Source organism: Callospermophilus lateralis, chromosome 5, assembly GCF_048772815.1.
Source record: "Callospermophilus lateralis isolate mCalLat2 chromosome 5, mCalLat2.hap1, whole genome shotgun sequence".
Taxonomy (NCBI): domain Eukaryota; kingdom Metazoa; phylum Chordata; class Mammalia; order Rodentia; family Sciuridae; genus Callospermophilus; species Callospermophilus lateralis.
The window spans coordinates 156,776,586-156,799,542 of NC_135309.1; positions in this window are offsets into that span (position 1 = coordinate 156,776,586).

The following is a 22,957-nucleotide window of genomic DNA, read 5'->3' on the forward strand; positions in this document are numbered from 1 at the left end:
GGGGGAAAAAAGAGATGAACCAGGATGGAAGATGGAGAGAAGGTATTCAGGCTAATAATCGACACTGTGCCCACTGTGCAATATGGATCCTCAATTTAAAAATGTGTTTAAGATGACTTCCTTGAAATATGGGAAAAGTGTATAATAACATTAAATAAAAAGTAAAAGGAAAAATTAAAAAGCAATAGGCCATAGTTATGGATTACAGTTGTGTAAAAAAAAAAAAATAAGTGTTTGGAGAAAGGTTTGAAAGTGCTTTCAGATGTTTCAGAATGGTTATCATTAAAAAGAAGCTGTCCGATTAAAGTTGTTTTCAAAAAACATATCTAATAGTTACTTCATCAACTTTTGAATTCAAAAGAGCAAAAATATTTGTTCACACTCAAAGGAGATTTTGAAAATTTAGACAAGAATCCTAAATAACTCAGCATAGCAGTCAATGGAGACCGCTTTCCACCTGGAGTCACACCTAACCTGGGGACTCTCGCTCACAGATGCAGCAGTCAGCTTGGGGCATTTCAGGAAAAGCTTTCAGGGGAACCTCTAGAAGTGCTAAGCACAGATCCTCCTTTCAACTTCCCTAAAGCCCCCAAAACCCACCAATGAGCACATTTTTGAACCCGACCCTATTTTAACTCTCAAAAAAAAAAAAATTCTGGACTAGAACCATTCTGCACCTTATAATCATAAGATGGGGTTAAGAAGTATCTGATGTGGAACAACAGGAAGGGAGTCTCAGTTATTTTTAAATGTTGGCTGATAGGGAAAGGAGTTACAGCAAATCATCCCAAACAGCTGCCGCAGCTGAAATGAGTGAGGATGGGCTACACACGTGACATCGTCAGTGGGTTACACGTCAGTTCCTCCCAGATGCATCTCATTACCTAGCCCACCTGAAATAAGAAGAAGGTGACAATGAGGTGCCTCACACAAGGCATTGTGAAAAATAAAATTTTGTTCACTTACCTTGTTTTCTTTTAGATTTGAGCAAGGCGTTGCTAGTAAACCCTTCCATCAAACTCAAAAGCAAATCCTAAAAAAAACTCTTCATATGACCTAGAAGGCACCCTTCAGTGCAGGCTGAGTGAAGTGTTCCCATCTGCACCAGGGAACCGTTCCCATTTACAAAGGAAGCCCTGGGGTAGAACAGCCGCTGTTGCTGGCAGCCCAGGAGGAACGGGAGAAAAACTGCTTCCAGCAACCCCAGGCATCCCTTAGAATTGCCTACAAAAGCTTACCCTTCGCCTTCCAGAACAAGCAACAAATAGCTCTTTTCCCACATTTCGCACCAAAATATAATTTAATTTCCTTTCCCTACCATGTCTCCCCTGCTGTGTTAGGCTGCAGAAAATGTCAGCTTCCAAACAAGAATAAGTCTAGGAAAACAGAAACAACCTGCTTCCCAAGCACTGTCCATGGTTCTCGAAATGTCCTCAGATGAACAGCCATCAACCTCATCTGGGAACATGTTCAGGAAGGAAATATGCAGCCCCACCCCAAACGTCCTGGGTCAGACCCCGTGTTTCAGCAAGCTCTCCATGTGGCTCTCCACTTTCCAATGTGAGTGGCAATCATCCCATTGCAAGTTTAAAGTGAGGCCACTTGTCTGGACTCCGCTGTTGAGCTTGGTCACACTTTATGGCTTCACCATTGTACTCTCCAAAAGGGGAACAGTCTTCATGAATGGGCAGCAATAAAGCATGGAGCACAGTCTGGAGAGGGAGAGGAGAGCCTGGGCAGAGGAAGGAGAGACGAAAAGGCAGCTCACTTTCCACATGAGTCACACCTAACCTGTAGACTCTCGCTCACAGGGAAAATGTAAAACAGACCAGCCGATCTATAAAACAAGATTAAGATAAATCAGTACAAAACATGACGGTGACCTGCGCAGACCTTCGAGACTCTGGATATTTAAGCAGGATTCAGAATCTGGTCAATGCTAGGGGCAGGAATTTCGCTTCTGGTGGACAACTTTAAAAGCCGGATGGAGGCCCTCCAGCCAGGTCCTCCCCGCTGTAGCTGCCAGGGAGGCCACACGTGCAGGTGACAGAGATGCGGGATGCCTACTGCTGATGGCCCCCTCAGGGCAGAGCTCTCCCCATCAACTTGACCTGAGAATCGACGTTAGTGTTGCTGAGGCCCTGAGAGTTCAAGGTGAAATGTGCTACAAAGAGCACCAGAGGAAACTGAGGAGGTGGAAAGGTCAGCCTAAAGGGAGGTGAGGGTCCACACTTGACCTGGCGAGGGTGTCAGCACTGACCGAACCGTTAGCCCCGGGACCAATATAATCAGGTCTTATGGGAACATGACAAGACCCAAGTTATGCCAGATGAAGATAAGCCGTCTTTACCTAGATGGGGTGGAAAGAGGGACAGAGGGACAGCCCCAGGCTGTGCAGTTGTCTCTGTGGTTGAGCCTGTGACACAGAAGCAGGGTTCCTGCCCCATTCTGCCCATACAGGACAGCCCAGTCACCTGGAGGCACCCCTGTATACAGCACCAGCCCCTCAGCTCTCCTAAACAGGCTTGATTCTCATTGCTCTAACATGGTTTTTTGGTGATTGCTCATAGGCTTTTGGAAGTAGGAACTCTGGAGTCCCCATAAGCGCCTTCCAATATCTAGCCCCTTTATTTCATAGTTGTCTCCTGGAATCAGAATTCTACCAAGACTGAGTGACCCTGAGGGAAATGGGCGTTGTGTAGCTTTCCTTAAAAATGCTAAGCAGGGGAAACAACTGCTGGTTCAAAACTTGACCAATTACCACAGGGAAAATGTGCACATTAGCAGATGATTCGTTGTTGTTGGGACTTGAACAAACTCCTTTCTTAACATGTACAGTGATGTATTTCTGTGTTCATGTAATTAGGAGCTTGAAACGTCTGATTTCTGCTCAGAGGATGAAATATAGGTATTCCACTGTCAAATGATGACCTTGCCCGGCCTGCTCTTGTCCGGGTGTGTGGGGAGGAGGTTCCTTCTGAAGTAAAAGACTGGCCACCCACCGTGCTTGCCCCCCGACTCTGCTGCTAGGCCGTGCTGCAGGGAGTAGTAGAAGTGGACAAGAAGGCCTGTCAACCGCCACTCATGGCCAGTTCTCCCTTCAAGCAGTCTCTCGAGGATCATCAGAGTGGGCAGAAGCAGCTTGGGCAGGGGTCACAACTCTGTGGAAAGTCTGCCTTCAAACCCAAGTGACTAGGGAGGAAAGGCTCAGTTTATTGTTTTTTTGTAATTTTATTTTACCTATTATATGTTATTTTTACTTTATTTATGGTCGTGGGCTGCGCAACAGTTTATTCAGGACTACATGACCTGGTCAATGAGGGATTAGGAAAAACAGACACAAAAATAGGGAAAAATTTGGGGCTTGGAGTTTCAGCCTGCCGCTGGTGGAGGAAGCTGGGCACTAGCCAACTGGGCACATTCATTATGTAGGTTTCAACATCAGAAGGACTTATTGTGAGAAAGGTCTTCAAGATAAACAAAACCAAAACTGAGGGTAAAACCAGCCCAGTTAGAACTTACCAGCTTGTGCCCATAATCTTCTACCTCCAGGCAGCAGATGTTTGAACCCAGATTATGAACTAACAAAAGTCCTTGGCTAGCAAGGAATTTCCCTTTGAACAGGGCATCACCATACAGCCTGCTGCTGCACCGTGATGTGGCAGAGGGCATCGAAGGCAAGACAGAGCAAGCATGCTGCAGGGTGGTTTTCACAGCACCTCTGCACTAAGAAATTCCCAAGAGAGGTGTCCCCTCTGTCTCTGGGCAGTTCATCATTAGGTTTTTATTCCTTACATTCATTTTCTTATTTATATATGAAGCATTAAGTTATGAAAGTGGAGGAAGACTATTATTCCTCCATTTCATTGTTTCCTTTCACTAAATAAAGAAGTGAGACAAAACAAGGGCAGATGAGAAGTGAGAAAGAAGAGTGGTACTAGCACTAGAAATAGTTCCTGTTTCCCAGACTTCTGGATTCTCAATCTCAGAAGACTTTGCTGGTCATTGCTGCCCCTGGTCCAGACAGATTTATAAAAAGATGCACAAACCTTAACATGATGCAGCTCTGTACATAGATGAGCTGTTCTCGGTCTATTTCTGTTGCTATGGCAAAGTATCTGAGGCTGGGTAATTTATAAAAAAATAGAGTTTTGTTTAGCTTATGGATCTAGCAGCTCGGAAGTCCAAGAGCAGGGTGCCAGTATCTGCTCAGCCTCTGGAGGGCCTCCTGCTGCACCATGATGGGGCAGAGGGCACCTAAGGCAAATCAGAGAGCAAGCATGCTGCAGAGAACTTGCTTTCATAACAGAGTCACTCAGTGACCCATTAAGCTGTGAATAGTCCACCCATTCAGGAGGGCTGCCCTCCTGACCCAGTCACTGCTCAAAGACCCCACCTACAAAAGCCATTAGCATATAAACTTGGGGGCTACACTTCCCAACAAGAAACTCGGCGGATGCATTCAAACCACAGCAGACACCTCAGATGGCCTCCACTGCCTTTGCCCTGTATGAAAGACCATAGAGATGTGCACTCCTCTACTTTAGGACTAGTGTTTTAACGTGTCAGAGGGAGGGTGCCACTTTCATGCCCTCTTCCTCTTATGGATCTCCTCATCAGCTGCTTTGTGACTGTAGCTTTCAGGGAAAACTGGCTGTGCCTTTGCTTTACACTTCATTCTACAAGCAACTGCAACCACTGCAAGTCTTGCCTACATCTGACTTTCAAAAAATAACTAACATAGCAGGATTTTGATTATTTTAATTACTGACCTCTCTACTTGCCAATCTGGTATTGGCAATAAGAAGTAGCCTGACAAATTTTCAGAAATTTAATTTATGGCATAAGCTGTGTGCAAAAAAAAAAAAAAAAAAAAAAATTCCCTCATTTAAAATTTGGTGCAATTTGTTAACCTCCAGAATGACGAATGCGGTCTGAATTTACCTGGGTAGATACTCTCCGACTCCCTCCATTGCTGTGGAACCCCACGGCTCAGGTGACAGCTGGCAAAAAACGTCATGACAAGCTCTTGGCACAGTGTCAACAATAACATGATAACATGTTGCCCTATCAGAAAAATAAACCCGAATGATTAGATGACATACAGAGGAGGAAAACACTTCCCTGCCTATATAGTCCCATTTCTGAAAATCAAACAAGATCAAAGTGGTAATTCTCTGAATTAGAAAAGGAGAAACGCGCACGGATCCCTTTCCTGTGATACACAAACTCCGTGGCATCAAAACAAAAATTTATGGTTGCAAAGCTCCAGAGACCAGAAGTCTAAAATACTGGCAGGTTTGTCTCCTGCTGAAGCCGCAGGGGAGAATCTGTTCCAGGGCTCTCCCCTGCTCTGGGGCTTTGCTAGTGACCTTTGGTGTTACTTGGCTTGTAGAAGCACCTTCCTGAAATGTGCTTCATGTTCATGTGGCATCTGCCTTCTGTGCATGTCTGTCTCCAAATTTCCTGTTTCTGCAATGAAGCCAGTGACATTGGAATGGAGCCCATGCTGAACACCTCATTTTAACTGGATTACCCCTGTAAAGACTCTGTCTCCAAACAAGGTCACATCTCCGTACTGAGTGTTAGGACTGCAACATATGAACTTGGAGGAGGGGACACAATTCAATCCACAGCAGTACATCTTCATGTCATCTGGGGTGGGAGGTTGGGTTTTGCCATCCAAACATAACCTGGGACTTGCCAGTGCCTTGACTCCTTGGAGAAAGTAGCTGTTGTATGTAGCAGGCTGTGGGCCACATCCTGAACTGTGAGAAGCCACTCAGTCCAGGAATTATTCTGGAGATCCCTTCCAGCCGACCTGAGACCAGGCTCTCTTAGTTAAGCTAATCTCAGTTAGAAATAAAATACCACTCCATGTAGTTCCTATCAGAAACTTTTAAGCTTCTGTGGACAGTCCAAGGAGGATGTGATTCTTAGGCACAAACCTTGTTCCTCCAGTTCAGCACCAAATAGAAATATTTGTTGATGTAATTATTCTTTCATTTCCTAATCTTCTGTATGTGTTTAGTGGATTGCATAATGTCCACCTCAAAAGACACAGATCCAACATGTAACACCCAGTAACTACAGATGTGAGATTATTTGGAAACAGGGCCTTTGTGGATGGAATTAAATTGACTCTCGGGATGAGATTCTCCTGTGTTTAGAGTGGGCCCTAAATCCCAATGATTGATATGCTTCTATGAGGAATGAGAAAGAGGTTAGATATACAGACCTCCCAACATAGGCAGGACCCGAAATCCCATGACCGTGGAGTAAAGGAAAGTACATGAAGTGAAGGATGTAAAGCCAAGAGTCTAAGTCACTCTTCTCCCAAAGTACTCTCTCAACATGAGATGTACAGGGGAAGTTAGGAGAAAGGAAGGGAGGAAGGAAGGAAGGAAGGAAGGAAGGAAGGAAGGAAGGAAGGAAGGAAGGAAGGAAGGAAGGAAGGAAAGAAGGGCGAGTGCACACTAAAGATCTAAAGCAGAGCTATTGGAATCTTTATGGTATTAAGGAAATGAATATTGAGGCTGAAAGAAGAGGAGGATCCAGGAAAATATTAGTTTTCACTTGGGACCCCTGCAGGATGCCACGGCAGGATGGTAAGGGTAAGTTGAAGCAGGGCAGACCTCAAGGAGAATGGAAATGAGGCTGTACAAACAGTCCCCAACTCACAATTGTTTGACTTACAATTTTTCCCACTTTACAATACTGCAGAGGTGCCATGCATCTAGTGGAAACTGCATTATTTTGAATTTTGATGTTTTCACAGGGCAGTGATATGTGGCGCGGTACTCTTGGGATTCTGGGCAGCAGCAGCACACGATGGTGAGGGGCCACAGCTGATGCTCTGCGGTGTGTTCTTAGGACATGATGTTTGGTGGGCGAGGTGTGTTAAATGCAGTCCCACTTACCATGGGTTTACTGGGACCTGGGCCCATCATGAGTCGAGAAGCATCTATATTCATTCCAATCCCCAGCTGAATAGCAGTGGTCTGCTCCTAACCCAGCTCCACATCAGGAGCTAAAGAGAACCCTCTGGGGAGGGAGATAACAGGATCCAGAGCCTCTGTAACTTCCCATGGGTACAAATGTATGTGAATTCACAGCATTCAATAAAAATGTAGCAACATAGCAAGAGATGGGACATATCAATAGTCTGGAAAAAGAGAAAAAAAAGACAATGGAAACATACCTCCAAAAATAGGTGAATCCACTAGGAAGATAAAACAAATGGTCTGCTCCTGGTAAAACAGGTCTTCAAGAGATTGTTATGTTGGAGAAGCACAGAGAGAGGTGTTTCTTGATGGTAAAGTGGACTCTAGACAACAGATCTGGGCCCTGCAGAACCACAGTTTACGTAGGCTAAGGAGGTAAGGAGGGAGACAGCTTAGGGACACTATGGATTGTGAGAAATGAGTGTCCTTCCCCTCAGGCTAATTCCCAATGAGTGTCCTTCCCCTCAGGCTTATTCTCAGATCTTAAGCAAGGTGTTTTGAGCAACACTACCTTAATAAGTTTATGCTTTGGGCATTAAAGGAAGAGTTGTGTCAGAGTTCCTACATGAGGTGTCCTGCGGGGTTTACCTGTGTGGAAAGGATCACCAAGATGGCACATGGAAAATGGTGGAAGACACCATAAGCAGGTACATGTGGTAGATTCCTTGGTAAGGGACTAGACTTCTGTAGTCAGGTCACATGGAGTCCTGGATTCTGATATTTGATTATGGCCTCTGAGAGGCTGAAAGCTTGGAACACTTGGGCTTCTCTTAGTCTGAACATCATGTTTACTTTTTTGAAAGAATTTTCCAACTACCAAGTTGCTGGGAGCCACAGCCAATTAATATGATGCATGGCATTTTTGATTGAAAGGTGATGCCAGCTAGCCATTGAGATGATATGATTATGTTAAAAATTACATTCATATGGATACCGGGCTCCTGCTGCGGGACTCCTGGAGAGTTCCCATTGGTTGGGAAAGTGCAGTAGGAGGGAATTCCGGGGAGGCGCTTGCGCTGGAATGCCGGGAAGGGACTGGCAGAACGCCGCGTGGGTGGATCGGGAAGCTTCCCGGGCACGGACGTGCTATTGGCGGTTCTTTCAAATAAAGTTTGTTCCTGTTTGAGTGGCTCGTGATCTTGTGCCCAGCCAGAGACTGCGGCACCAAGTAAAAAGATTGCCCCAACGGAGGTATGATCCCACTGTGACCGAGCAGGAGTTGATGGCTACAGATCCTGAGGAAGGACTTCCTACTTCAGAGGGAGATTTCCCAGGCAATCCTGATCTCTCCACATGCTGGACATTAGTAGAGTTCTAATCTTTTAAACTAAAAATGTAGAAAATCATTCTATAAATATAAAAACTAGGTTAACTGTGTGGCTTGAGGAGAACTTCATGAGAGAGTCACTCTCCGCCTGCTGTGACCTGGAGAGTCTTGCAGCCCAGGGCTGCTCCTCAATGGCACTTGGGGCAAAAACAAAAGACAAGAGCAGAGGACCCAGAGGCAGCTGATATTCTCTAGGGACTCAAGCCGTGCATTCATGCTGCCACCAGAGAGAAGCCTGCAAAAGTATACATACATCCCAGCTTTGGGCAATAACGGATCCTGCACCTGGAAGAAAGGTGAGATTGGTAAGGTCAGGAGAGCAGCCTGTTGCTCCCGTGTAAGAGGCTCCATTTGAATACATTCTGATTTCAGAGGTGGTAATATTATTTTAAAGTGTGTCTTTAAATCACCGTCTTCAGTGGCCTAACCTATTCTTTTGAGAAAAATCAATACACAAAAAGCAAGTCAACAACTGATTGAGTTCATATTAATGGAAAGAAAATTTATCTACCAACAACCACATTATTGAAAAGCATGTCCCTGACTTTCTAAAATGTCTCCTCAGGAGAGTAGAAACTCTTTTGATTTTACCTTTTTCCTTCATACTGAGTGTGATTGCTCCTCGTGATTTTGCCACTACTAGCTGGATCCACGGAGACCCTCACTTTAACCTGGCATTACAATGGAGCACTGTTAAGCTTTGTGAAGTGAATTGCTGACCTGCATTGAATCACTCGTAGGAGGGTCGATTTAGCTACACAGAACTGTCAAATTGAGGATGTATTCCAAAAGGGAATTTTATCAAAACTTTATTTTAGGTTTAAACATTAGATTTTTTTCTTGCTTCTGGGCTACAGTAAACTAGGAAGGATTGTTTATTTCCTTGAAAATAATAATAAAAAAAAAACAGGTCCTGGGTGGTTTTCCCTGGATGGTGTGCCCACAGCAAAGTTGGAGGGTGTTATGGTTTGGGTGAGAGGTGTCCCCCAAAAGCTCCCATGTGAGACAATGCTAGAAGATTCCGAGGAGAAATGATTGGGTTGTAAGGGTCTTAACCCAGTGAGTGAATTAATCCCCTGATAGGGAGTAACTGAGCCGTAACTGGAGTGCTGGGGTGTGGCTGGAGGAGGTGGGAATTGGGGCGTGGCTTTGAGTGTGTGTTTGTATCTGGTGAGTGGAGTCTCTCTCTGCTTTCTGATCACATTGATGTGAGCTGCTTCCCTCTGCCACCCTCTCCTGCCATGATGCTCAGCCTCACCTGGAGCCCTGAGGCATGGAGCCGGCCTTCTATGGACTAACACCTCTGAAACCATGAGCCCTCAAATAAACTCTTCCTCCTTCATAATTGTGCTGGTCGGGTCCGTTAGTCGTAGCAGCAAAAAAAAAGCTGACTACAGCAGAGGGTACTCTTTGCCCAGGTCCTTTTGAGTTTCCATAATGAATCAAGTCACCCAACCACTAAACTAGGAAATCAAGATAGTAAAAGTTAGTCGCTCTCTCTGCAACCCCTCCTGTTCCATCAATTGACAGGCCCCGACAAATCGGAAATAAATTAATTTTGTTTCTCATTCATTTTCCCAGTCTTCTTCGATGTTGACTCTGATCTCCGTCTAGTTTTCTTGACTCTCCGACACCCAGACTCACTGGCATTCTCCTCTGATCCTTTTACGTCCACTCCTCAATAAGGTCAATTCACCTCCTACCCCTAGACCCACCCCCTGCTGGCATAAACGGTTTTGAAGACTTACAGTGACGTGATGTGTTCTCCCTGCCAGGAAATATTTCTATTTAACAGAAGATCAATGGAGTAATCCAATGACTCTCAGCCCTACCTGAACATCAGAATTTCCTAGAGCAATTTTTTATAATTATCAAATGCTAAGGCCTCATCCATAGATTCTCTGATTTAGTGCATCCAGTGTGTTTTAAAAATCCTCTCCAGGTGAATCTGTTGTCAAGAGATTGGTAGAGAATCACTGTTACCCCAAGGGAAGGAGAAGCAGGGTGGTTACAGGGCTAGATGGAGGCCCCTTAGAAAGCTGCCTCAGATCTCACCATGTTGGTGACTGGCTACGGGGCTAAACAGCCACCTGTATCCCCTTGTTGACTAATTGGAGGAATTTCCCACAGGCCTCATCAAATCAGAGAAATACAAATTATTTTCCTCTGATGAGCTGCCCACACCAAGATCTTTCAGATACAGCTGGTCCCGTGACATAGCACCTCCTCAGAGTTCTTCCTTCCAAGGTCTTGGCCATTTCTCCTCTTGTCCTCAGAGCTCAGACACATCCATCTTATGAGGCCCCCAAAGAAACAAATGATAAAACTTTTTTTTGTATGTTTATCCTCTTTATTCCATTAAAGTGTGCATAGACACCTGTCAGAGAAAGAGAACAGAAGATGTCACTTGGCACTCCTGCAGAGCAGACAGAAGACTCTAATGCTCAGCATCCATTTCCAGGGGCATCTATAAGGATGTGCAAGTAGACCACACTCCTCTCAGCCACCTTCCATCCTTGGCAATAGCAGGATTACCTCCGACAGGAGAGGTCCAGGAAATTGTCCTTCTGCTCTGTACCTTGGCCTTACTGTCATGTAAAAGTAGAACAGGGTAAGGTTGAACTGTGTTGCACGTCATCTGGAGAAATTTTATGCTCCAGATTTACCTCCTAATTGTATTACTTGTGTTCCAAACTGATGGCCTTTTAAAATTGCCATTATACAAGCATCTTGAGTCAGTATAAATTGCCAGTGTTTGGTGACATGGCATACTGCAGTCTTACAATGTTTCATAGCAGGTTAACATGCTCAACGGCCCTGGTTAGGAAACCAGGGCTGGTGTTAAGTGGTCTTTGTTAAATCCATGTAGCCAAAGAGCCTCCATATGTAGGCACTAAGAACAGGAGCTTCCAGAAAACAAGGAAGGAGAATCCAAAGGCAAGGAAAAGCCAGAGGATTTTGAAAACAGGTAAGACAGGCCAGCCAATCACTGATTACCTCTTTCACCTGGCGTTTTCCCACTCAAGGAGACAACAGTGTGAACTGGCAGTGAACTAGACTCACTAGTCATATGGAAGCTACACATTCCTTACCACAGTCACATGAATGGGACATCTTGGAGGGTGCTTGAAATACCCGAATGTCTTCCCAAGTTGACCTTTCCCTGTGATGCTTACTCTGGACTCGTGATCTTTGAGAACACAGGGAGAAGGCCAGGTCCTTCCCTGGCCAGCAAGCGATCCTTTCCATGTCTCCACAGTTTCTGTGGCTTCTGGGCTGCCACTAGGGACCCCTCCCACTTTAAGATTTAGGTTTCTGGGGAAAGAGAAAGGTCTTGAAGTCTGGATGGCTTTTCCCACCTTTGACCTTGACATTGATATGTGGGTCTTTGCTCTTAGAATATCATTTTGCCCACAAATGGCAAGTAAACCAGAAAAAAAAAGCAAATGCCAATTTAATATTCATTAAAAATATCTAGAAGACCAGTTATTGCCCTTTACAAATAGAACAAATGACCAGATTTGGTGTTCCACTCATTGGCATCCACCAGTGTGGGCTGAAATGCATCTTTTTGAATGATCTTTCACTTTTTCCAAAGTCTAAAAATCTTTTGCTCATCTTTAAATGTTTTATGAATTTCTGAAAGTACCACCTCATAAAGAACCTTTTATACGTTCCTGCTGTGCTGTATCTTGTTATGGCCACGCAGTTGACTTGGTGCCAGAAACTGTCACAAAGAATATATGCCTGTATCTTCTCTTAAAATTTGTATAGTCGAGCTGGGTGAGTTTGGGTGAGTGTAAGTGTTAAGAATATTGGCTTTAAAAAATAACACTGATAATGGCGATAAATTGTCAAACTCTTGAGCCTAATTAAAGTCAACAGAATGACAAATGAGACCCTTGCACCGTCTCATGGCTTGGGCCTGCAAAGCCGCCCAAACATGATATGTGTTGTGACGCAGGGATTTCCTGGGTGAGTGTATTTATTGTTCAATTCGTCCACTTTTCTCCCACCCTCCCTGAACGTCAAGAAAGGGGAGAAGCACACTTAAATTACTCCTTTCTCGGTTTAAACTGGATAGATGCTCTTCCTGGGCCTTCCTCGTGGATTCTCAGGGTCTAACTAGCTGAAGAGAAGCAAGTCTGAGAACGGCCACTCAATCACCTCCGCAGGTGACACCAGTGAGCTGCAGATGCACCAGGCCATCGCCCGGGTCATCTCCCAAACACTGGCCTCAGCCCTTGGCACCTTGTTTGCTTTGACCTCTGACTTATGCTATTGGCCTGGCTCTTTTGCTTGCAAGCGCTTCAGTTGTTAAAGGTTTGTTAGGTGTTTCAGGGATGCGCAGGGAGAGACCAAGCTCCATTAGAGAGCTTCGGGGAGGATATTCAACCAAGTCTAAGGGAAAGGAAAGCAGCAGAGTCTGTTTCAGCTTCAAGAAGTGAAACACCAAGTGTCATTGTCCTTACTGCCAGTGAGATATCAGGGAAACCACTTCCCAGAATTCCAGCTCTCGACACCCTACGTGTGTCCATCCCACGGCGTCTCACCAGCCCTTCCTATGCTCAAGCGTTGTCATTTTGTCCTTCTAATTACCAAGCTCTTCTTTGTTTTCTATTTGAATTTCCTTCCTCTGTGTTCCCTCAGATGAACATGCTCTCGTTTAAAAATGCTCTTTGGAAGATAAGGCATTCATCACATGGGAGGGAGCAGGGTCTGTGTATGAATTACACACTCCTGGCTTTTCTAAATAATAATCCTTGAAATAAGAATAGCAGGTTGGAAATAACATCTGACACATCATTGGATGCTCACCAAAATGTTACAAAATAAACACGGGAAACCCCTGCAGAACCTGAGCTCAGGTAGGCCTGTCCGGTTCCTGTTGCTGCCTGGTATCGCCTTTGCCTGCTGCCCTTGAGCTGGGCCAGCCCCCAGCCTGAGGAGGCACAATCATCTGACCCATCAGCTCTGGTTCTGACACCCTGCTGAAGGCCCAGGAGCTGAAACAGTGGAGCTGTAAGTTACTATGCCAGAGATGTTCGTTTTTCTTTCTCTGAAACCTACAAAAATTTCTCATTTTGGTAAGGAATTAGAATTTGCTTAGATAAAAAAATTAATTTAAACTTGTATTAAATAAACACATACCTGTACACAAACACGGTCAGAGTCAGTCACTTGTGAAATTTCATCTGTGTTGCACCTACAGCCTTCTCAAAAACTCATCATTTCTAAAATGTGGACCTTGTAGAAACAGTAGAGTGGTGGTTTGCAGAGACCCGATGCTCGTCAAAGGATACAGACATTTATGGAGAAAGGAGGAATAAGTTCAAGACAGCACCATGCCAATGGTTATAACACTGTATAATATACTTGAAAATTAAAAAGAGAGCTGACCCTTAGATGTCTTCACCACAAATAAATAAATATGTTAACTAATACATGTTGATGAAGTTGATTTAGCTATTCCACAATGAATACATTTATCAAAACATCCTGTTGTTCACCATAAATGCACACAATTTATTTATCAATTAGCTTTAATTCATTCATCTTTTAAAGGAAATCATTGTCCTTATGTAAGTTCACAGAAAGCTCACTACATACTTTTTGTTAGCAAAACTTCTAACCATTGCCCTCGTTGCTGGCAGAATGCACAGAAGCCGCTTGTAGTAACTGTGCTCTAAGTTCACCAAAAAGCCAAGTTTCCTATATAAAATGAAAGAAGGATAAATAGCTAAACCTGACTGTGCTCCCTGTTTGTCTTCACAGCTGCCCTTCCCAAAGCCTGCCAGGAATGCAGGGGTGCAAAGCCCGCTCATCACCACATGGTTGAACAAACACGCTCAGCAGGCTGGGGCAGGAGCTGGGCTCCCAGGATGAACAAGTGTGTGGATGAACTTGTTCCAGCTCCTCAAAGGAGCGATGGTTCAAATCCAGGAGAGGAACACAGAGGTCTGCAGGAGGAGGGAGGAATGCTATCTGGGAAGAAGGCGATGAGGCACAGTGAGAGGCAGCTCCCCTGGAGTCAGAAGCCCCAACTCCAACAGGGAAAGCAAGGGCCTCCTCCGATGTGCCCTGGCCACACCATGGCTGAGGACTCGCTCACGTTGAGGTCCAAGTGTTTTCTGTTGTTGACGTTGTTTCAAAGATCTTAGTTGGCTTGATTCTAGAACTGAGCAACACTTCATTCTGCAAACCAGGATAAGGGTTCCCAGATCCACATTGAAAGAATAATATAGATAAGACAGGAAGCATTCAGAAGAAAGTGACCAAGGTGAGAAGCCCATTCAAAGCATGCTCAGCACACTGGGCTTGAAATCTATATCTGTTGAATGGCAGAATGGGGAAGGAGGAAATGTGGGAACTGTTAGCAGGAATTGGGCCTCGGGAAACTCAGTGAAGGAGCAGTGTGCTCAGGCCTTCTCAGGCAGATGCCAGGACAGGCGTGCAGGGTCTCATTAGGGGAGGTCTAGCTCACCTGGGGAAAGGCCCTTCCAGAGCCTTTTTCCAACTCCTTTATTTCCCCTGCATCCTGAATCTCTCCCCCGGTGTCTCTGCATCATGTCAAAGCCAGAGCACCTCTTCTCAAACACCACCCATTGCACCCTCAGGGCCAAATGGGGAGAGTAATCAGAGTTTGAAACACAAAAGATTCAAGTGTGAAATAAAATTTATTTCCTGGCTTGCCATTTTATAACATTTCTCTCCTAAGATATTTATGATTTTTGTACAGTGAAGAGGATATTTTCCTCAAAGTTTGATCAAAATGAACTCCCCACAGATGTGGGTAAGATTTATCTGTAACTTTCTGTGTCTCTGCACAATGCCAAGATTGGAGAAGTAGGTTTTTTTTTTTTTTTTTTAAGGAAATTAGGGAACTCAGTTCTTTATATCCATTGTTTCTCTAAACCCAAACCCTGCAGTATAGTTCTTCATATGATATACTTGAAGTGATCTTTGCCCCTCTTCTGTCTCACCTGCTTCTGATTCTAGCCTTTGGTTCTGCTGTCCCTCCTGTCCTGATGCCATCTCTCTGCCCACCCTCCACATTAATATCTCTAAATTGAATACTCTCTAAAGACTTCCCAATATGACAATTCTTTTTCCCATTGCTCCAGCACAGTCAGGCAAAGGATTACTTTATTGGAATTCACCCATGCAATTCACCAAAGTTTGTCAACCTTGTTTAAAAAATCAATGTACAAAAATCAGTAGTATTGCTGTATGTCGATAGCAAATTATCTGATATAGAAATCAAGAAATCTATTCCATCTACAGCGGTACTTGTGTCTGGCTAGTATAGCATTCAGATAGATGCCTCATGAACATTTGCCCTCTGGAGATCAGGGAGCACTGGCTGAGTAATGTCTCCACTCAGCCCCATGATGGAGAGGGTGTGGCAGCCTCATCTGCAGGCCTCAGTGAGGGAGCCTAGTCCCCAGGTGACCCGCCTGACAGTGGAGCCTGAAAGTACAGCTGCACATCTCAAAGAGAAGCACCCTCTGAAAGTTGACAGAGAGCCAGGGACAAGGACTGTCAAAGTAATTGTGACCTTCTCAATAAGAGGGACTTACATAATTGCAGTGGGCCAACCATTCTATTTAGATTTACAACTGACTCATGATTGGAAACGGTTGGCACGTAATTACAGAGTCTGGGTTCCTCAATGATGAATTAGATGCCGTGGCTTCCTTTTATGTGAGTCTTCCTAAAAGCCACACTGCCTTAAATAGAGCCCCTTTGATATGAATCATACTGTACACTAGAGACTGGAAAAGTAAATTACACTGAAAATGAATCCAAAAAATCCATTTTTCCCTCTAAGATGGCCAAAATTTTAAAACTTGTATTCATGTGGGGTTCTTGTAGTACTCTTGGTCTCAACTCAAAATACAGGCTACAAATCATGTTATAAAAACCCTTTTCATTTACTGACTTATTTTCAAGTATGAGGAAAGAATCCAACATTTACTAGATCCACAAAACTAAAAGTGACTCTCAGAGGACACGTGTGGAATCTCCCCGTCCGGTGTCCACTCGGCCTTCAAGCACAGCTACATCTCAGCAATCAGCTGGCCATCAGTCCTCCCCACCCCTTTCTTTCTTTCTTCCAATCTGTCTCTTTTCTTTTAAAAATGTTTGTCATAAAACACACATAACATTTACCATCTTAACCCCTTTTTCAGTGTGCTGTCCACTGGAGCTAAGTCTATTCACATTGTCAGAGGCAGCTCTCCAGAACTTTCCGAGTTTGTTAAGTTGAAACACCGCACCTAGTAATCAAGACTCCCTGTTCCCCTCCCCTGGAAACCACCACTATACTGTGTTTCTATGCATTTGCCTCCTCCTCGTCCCACCTCATACAAGTGGAGTCCCAAGCTGTTTTATTCTGCCACTGGCTTGTTTATTTAACAAATCGTTCTTGAAGTTCATCCATGTTGCAGCAGGTGTCAGGATGTACTTCCTTTGCAAGACTCAGTGATATTCCACTGCATTATTGCCCACTTTTGATTTATGCTCATCTGTCAGTGGACACTTGGGTTGCTTCCACTTTTGACTCTTATGGAAAATGCGACTACAGATATTTGTTTGAGACCTTGCTTTTAATTCTTTTGGACATAGACCCAGGAGAGGTATCACTAGATGATATGGAAATTCTATTAATTTTTTTAGGCACTTCTGTACTATTTTCATATTGTCTTCTCCTTTTAATGACAATAGCTTTGTTTGGGTTTATTCTGGCAATAAGAGTTACACATGGTCACGGTAAAGTCACCAAAAACAGAAAGAGAATATGACCAGTAATTCCCAGCAAAAACTAAAGCTAATGTAGTATGCCACCTTCTAGACTTTTACATATATTTTCCTTGTTTATTGAGTTATTATCATCAATATATTTTAAAGGAGAGCAAATATGATAACTAACAGTTATCAGCCAAGTCAATTAATGAAATAACCACTTATAAAACTGGTCCTACCCATGGAAGCTATGGTCCAGGAGGAGCGGGCTCCTGGGAGACACGGAATCTGTCAGTGCCTTGGTCCTTGACTTTGATCCCTGGACACCTACTCATTGCTCTCCTTCCTGAGGCAGTTTCCCACGGGGGTCCAGTTGCACGTCCTCCCTTGGCCTGTTGCTCACTCTGCTGTGCGCGATCCTCGTGTCTCTCCAGCCCTGGCCCATCCTCAGGGACCCCACTGCTGCTCAAACATGCAGGTACAGCCCTGGTTCACGGTCCCTGCACCACATCTTGCCTCTGCCTAGAGCTCTCCCCACTCTGTCGGCCATCCTCACTTTCCCTTCCCAGGAGCCTGTCCCTTCCATGCCCAGGGACAGGCATGGGATCGTCATGTGGTCTGCTCCTTGACACTCATTCTTCATCTCTCTTCCCCTCTAAAAACCAAGCTCCACAGGATCAAGGCTTTGTGTCATCTCTTTGCTGTGTCCTCGGTGCCTGTGATGTGCCTGCACATAGTAAGTGCCTAATAGTTGCTATAACACACCTCTCATAAGGAAATGTATGCCCCCAAACTCATTCAACACAGTTCCTTATTCATTTGAGAATTAGTACTTAGCACCATTATGTTTTTTAAATGTTGTAAAGAATAAAATAAAAAAAAAATTTCCAAAAGTTTTTGTTTTGCTCTTCAAGATAAAGTAAGAAAATACATTTATTTCTTCTTATTTATTTTTACTGCAAATTTTTTGCGCCTTTTAGGCAGATTCACGTTAGGTGACCCCTTTCTCTCCCCTCATGGCAGTGGCTCTGCTTCCCTACCTAGAGGTGGCAGGACTAGACATACGGCAGAAATGTATTCACGGCATGAATGCTGTTTATATAAATTGCATTTTTAGTTAATGCTGTATCTTAGAAAGAAAGAGAATATGACCAGTAATTCCCAGTAATGTGTCAAAAAACATAATTCTGTGTCTCTTTGCAATGACTAGGGATAGACCTTAACAGTCATGGCAATTAGAGTCGTGAAAATTTGTAGAGCACTTTCTATGCACCAGGTATTCTATTAAAGCTCTCAACATGTGTTGCTTCCCCCCTTTTATCCTCACAACTCTGAGGGGTGTGATGAATTATCATCTGTTACCCTTATGAAAAGTCAGGCTTAGCAGGTGATTTCCTTGAGAGTCGAGCCCAGGACTACCTGGCTCCTGGTGGGCACTCACCTCTGGGGTGCACCTGCCCACTACACCTATCTCAATTTCCCTGGTGACGAATTTCTAGTACAAGAACTTCTGTGTCAAAAGGATTACGATTTGGCTTTTGAAACAAGCGAATTTCTCTCCAAAAGTGCATTATGAGTTTATGTTGCTTGTTTCCCACACCCAGCCCTCTCTGTGTACCTCATTATTGCTATAATGCACAGTTTTTGAGACTATTGGTGGTGTTATGCTGCTGCTTTTATAATTTGCCTGTTTGTGATCTGTGTTTTCCTACTGAGGTATACCTTTTCCTCATATCCACAGAAGTTTTTTAATGCTTGGACTATTAACCCTCATAATTTTTTTTTCTGGTTTATTTTTCTCTATATGCTTAGATTCTATCATTGATCTGAAGATTTTCATTTTGATGTTGTCAGATTTCTTCTTGGTGGTTTCTGCCTTTGTGTTCAAGATCACGTAATCACCAAAAATTTTATCCAGTTATTTTAGCTTTATTTTTTCTTTAAAATATTTAATTCTCCTGAGCTGTATGTGTGTACATGGTCAGGTAAGGATTCCATTTGTTCATTTTAAAATTGTTAGCCAAAATCTCCAATAACATCCACAGGGTATATCTTTTCTCCAGGGAGTTGAGATGCCATCTTTTTTGTTTGCATTATTCCTGAATTTTTTTTTCCTAGAGCCACCAGTTTGAGGACCAATCTTCTTGTCTTGCATCAGCACTATACCACTTAAGTGTGTCATAAAATGCTTAATGTTTGCTAGCACTATTTTAACCCCTTTCTTTTCCTTTTAAAAAAAAAAGTCATGGCTAAGATTCAGAGAATCAAGAGTTGAAATCAGAGCAAAGTAAGGGATAAAATGGGAGGGATCAGATACCCTAAAGACATAGGGAAGATCAGTGGAGTAGAAGCAGATTTAGAAGAAGGGGGAGGGTTGGGAAAAGGGCAGAAATGCAGGGTGAATTGACACAATTACACCATGAGCATGAGTGAACACACCACAGTGAATTTCACCCTTGACACTGTTTATATAGAGCATCATTAATAAATGAATGAATGAGTAAAAGGAAGACCAGGAAAGTAGAGAAAGTGGAATAGGGGGAGGGAGGAGAGGAGGAAACATGGTCAGGGGCACTAACATGAATCATCCTGTATGATTACATCAAAATGGGCCCAACTATCATGTATAATTCACCAATGAAAGGAAATAAATTATGGAGATATATATATTCTTACACATAAAATTATGTATACATTAATATACTCTTTTTAAATACATAGAGGAAAATTACTTTAGGCTTTGAATTTGTAGAATAAATTAGATTAAAATTTTTAGCTCTTCAAATTAGAGTCTTTGCAACTAAGGAAAATGTATCACTATTTACTAAAGTCATTGTTCATATTCTTTTTTGAAAAGAGTTTTAGTCTCCTTCACATAAATTCTGTGCCACGTTGTTTGTAAATTTTATTCCTAAAAATTTTGTCAGTGCTATTGAGAATGTCATTTTTTATTTTCTTTATATTTTTTACATATTTATGACTGATATAGTAAAAAAAAGAAAAAGATTAATAAAAGCAAATGTTTGGGGACGGGTGTGAAATAATGAATTTATATACACTGTGGTTGGAAAATGAATTGAGAGCAACTGGGCTTGGCTAGAAAAGGTGAAGAAGATTTGGAATTTTACCCAGGCCCTGTACATACTGCAGGTCCTTGGGGCTGGAGAGACACATTTGTGAAAAGGAGACTTGTACATGAATGTTCACACTCAAGCAATGGAATAAGCAGAGCTGCATTCTGGCACTGCAATAACCTATAGCCAGGCAGCAGCATGCTGCAGCCCACACACCCTCCCAGCAGAACTCCACCAACACAACAGGCTCAGAAGGAACCCTTTCAGAGTAACACCATTTCCATGGGCATCAGATAAGCCACAGATGGAATCCAGGCATGCATGCATACTTCAGAAAGGCATTAGGACCTGTGTGCAAATGGCCAACACCAATCTCAAGATACGCACCACCTCCAAGGAAGAATGTGGTCAGGAGGGCCCTGCACCGTGACTTCAGTCGTGTGGATCTCTTCTGCCAGATGGCGGGTGCACAGATGCACATGCAGCTTTCTTATGTGGTTTGGTGTCTGGTGTATTTCATTCTAATTTGTACTAAGAACACTGCCACTTTCTTTATTTCAATTCTGTAACTTGTTTATTTAACTTTCCTCCTGTTTCTTAGAGTTTTTTCACTGTTATGGTTGGGTTTTCCAGGCAGTTCATCATATCATCTGAAAATATTGCCTTTTTCTAACCAGGATATAGAACTCTGATCGCAGTTTGCCCCTAACTTCATTGTATCATTCCCAGAACAATTTAACATGATGATTATAGAATTAACCTGTTTCTACTCTACATCACCAAACATGACATTGGCTATTGTTACAATGCAGTGACAGGACACAGAATGTGTGGATTTGACAGGTGGGGAGTGTGATGGACACATACGTGTGATGGACATATATACAGCACATATGAATTGTGGGGTTTTTTCCCCTCACATACTATACAAAGCAACTTTCCATAAATTTTAATAAGAATGATTATGTATAAACTGAGGAGTGGGATAGCTGGGTCAAATCGCATTTCCATTCCAAGTTATCTCCATGTTGCTTTCCAGAGTGGTTGCACCAATTTGCAGTCCCACCAATTACATATGAGTGTACCTTTTTCCCCACATCCTCACCAACATTTATTGTTGCCTATATTCTTGATGACTGCCATTCTGACGGGAGTGAGATGAAATCTTAGTTTTGATTTGCATTTCTCTAATTGCTAGAGATTTTGAACACTTTTACATATATTTGTTGATCAATTGTATTTCTTCTGTGAAGTGCCTGTTCAGTTTCTTAGCCCATTTATTGACAGGGTTATTTGTTTTACTGGTGTCAAGGTTTTTGAGTTCTTTATATATCCTAGGGATTAATACTTTATCAGAGGTGCATGTGGTAAAGATTTTCTTCCAATTTGTAGGCTCTCTCCTCACTTCATTGTTTCCTTTGCTGAGAAGCTTCTTGATTTCAATCCATCCCATTTATTGATTCTTGATTTTACTTCTTGCACTTTTGAAGTCTTGTTAAGGAGTCAGATCCTAGGCTGACATGGTGAAGATTTGGGCCTATTTTCTTCTATTAGGTGCCTAAGTCTTTGATCCACTTTGAGTTGATTTTTATGCTGGATGAGAGATAGAGGTTTAATTTAAATTTGCTTCATATGGATTTCCAGTTTTGCCAGCACCTTTTGTTGAATAGGCTATCTTTTCTCCAGTGAATGTTTTTGGCAACCTTGTCTAGTATGAGATAACCATATTTATGTGGGTTTATCTCTGTGTCCTCTATTTCATACCATTGGTCTACAAGTCTATTTTGGTGCCAATACCATGCTGTTTTGGTTACTATAGCTCTCTGGTATAGTTTAAGATCTGGTATTGTGATGTCTCCTGCTTCACTTTTCTTGCTAAGGATTGCTTTAGCTATTCTGGGTCTCTTATTTTTCCAAATACATTTCATAATTGTTTTTTCTCTTTCTATGAAGAATGTCATTGGGATTTTAATAGGAATTGCATTAAATCTGTATAATGCTTTTGGCAGTATGGCCATTTTGACAATATTAATTCTGCCTATCCGGAGCACAGGAGATCTTTCCATCTTCTGAGATTTTCTTCAACTTCTTTCTTTAGTGTTCTGTAGTTTTCAATGTAGAGGTCTTTTATCTCTTTTGTTGGATTGATTCCCAGGTTTTTTGTTTGTTTGTTTGTTTGTTTGTTTTTGTTTTGTTTTGATGAGGCTACTGTGAATGGAGTATTTTTCCTAATGTCTCTTTTGTGGATTCATTGCTGATATATAGGAATGTGTTTGATTTATGGATATTGATTTTGTATTCTGCTACTTTGCTAACTTCCTTTATTAGTTCTAGAAGTTTCTGGTGTAATTTTTTGGATCTTCTAGATATAGAACCATGTCATTAGCAAATAATGATAGTTTGAGTTCTTCTTTACCTATTTGTATGAGTTTAATTTCTTTCTTTTGTCTAATTTCTCTGGCTAGAATTTCAAGGATGATGTTGAATAGAAGTGCTGAAAGAGGACATCCTTGTCTTGTTCCAGTTTTTAGAGGGAATGCTTTCAATTTTTCTCCATTTAGAATGATGATGGCCTTGGGTTTAACATATATAAGGTATGTTCCTACTATCCCTAGTTTTTGTAGTGTTTGAACATAAAGGTGTGCTGTATTTTGTCAAATGCTTTTTCTGCATCTATTGAGATGATCAGATGATTCTTGTTTTTAAGTCTATTAATATGATGTATTACTTTTATTGATTTCCATATGTTGAATCAACCCTGCATCCCTGGGATGAATCCCACTTGATCATGGTACACTATCTTTTTA